The sequence below is a fragment of the Seriola lalandi genome, unplaced genomic scaffold, assembly GCF_002814215.2.
Source record: "Seriola lalandi dorsalis isolate HSWRI2012SDOR001 ecotype SW California unplaced genomic scaffold, Sedor1 jcf7180002054917, whole genome shotgun sequence".
Classification (NCBI taxonomy): domain Eukaryota; kingdom Metazoa; phylum Chordata; class Actinopteri; order Carangiformes; family Carangidae; genus Seriola; species Seriola lalandi.
In genome coordinates, this window is record NW_019525469.1 from 919,684 (window position 1) to 920,219 (window position 536).

The following is a 536-nucleotide window of genomic DNA, read 5'->3' on the forward strand; positions in this document are numbered from 1 at the left end:
GGGGGGGGTAACCCTTTTGAGAGAGAATGGTGTACCCTTCAGTGCTGGTCCATTTTTGTACATAACTGAGCTTTTGAGATTGGGATACCTTAACCACTACTACTACTAGGCTACTACTATTACTACTACTACTAATGATGATGATAATCTATCTATGAGCTACACAAGTTTTTCAATGCTGCAGGTACCCTTAGGGTTGAAATGGTACAAATTTGTTCTTTCTGTTGTTTTAAATCACTTTGTACCCTTTCTGTTATTCAAAAAGTGCACTTCTGGCCTCTGACCAATATTGTACTTTTGAGGGAACATTCTTCAACAGTGTACCTGTAAGTACAGAACTGTTCTTGTCTCGTACCTCCATTTTTGAGCATGTAGGAGACATTACATTGATATATCATAAAGCACAACAGCAGAAAAACTTCAGCTGCTGACATAGCCATCCGTGAAATTCATGAGCCCTCTGACTTCTGAAACACTAACCCCAAAACTCAAAAATAAACAAAAATCATGTTAAACTTAACACAGGGGGGGTGGGG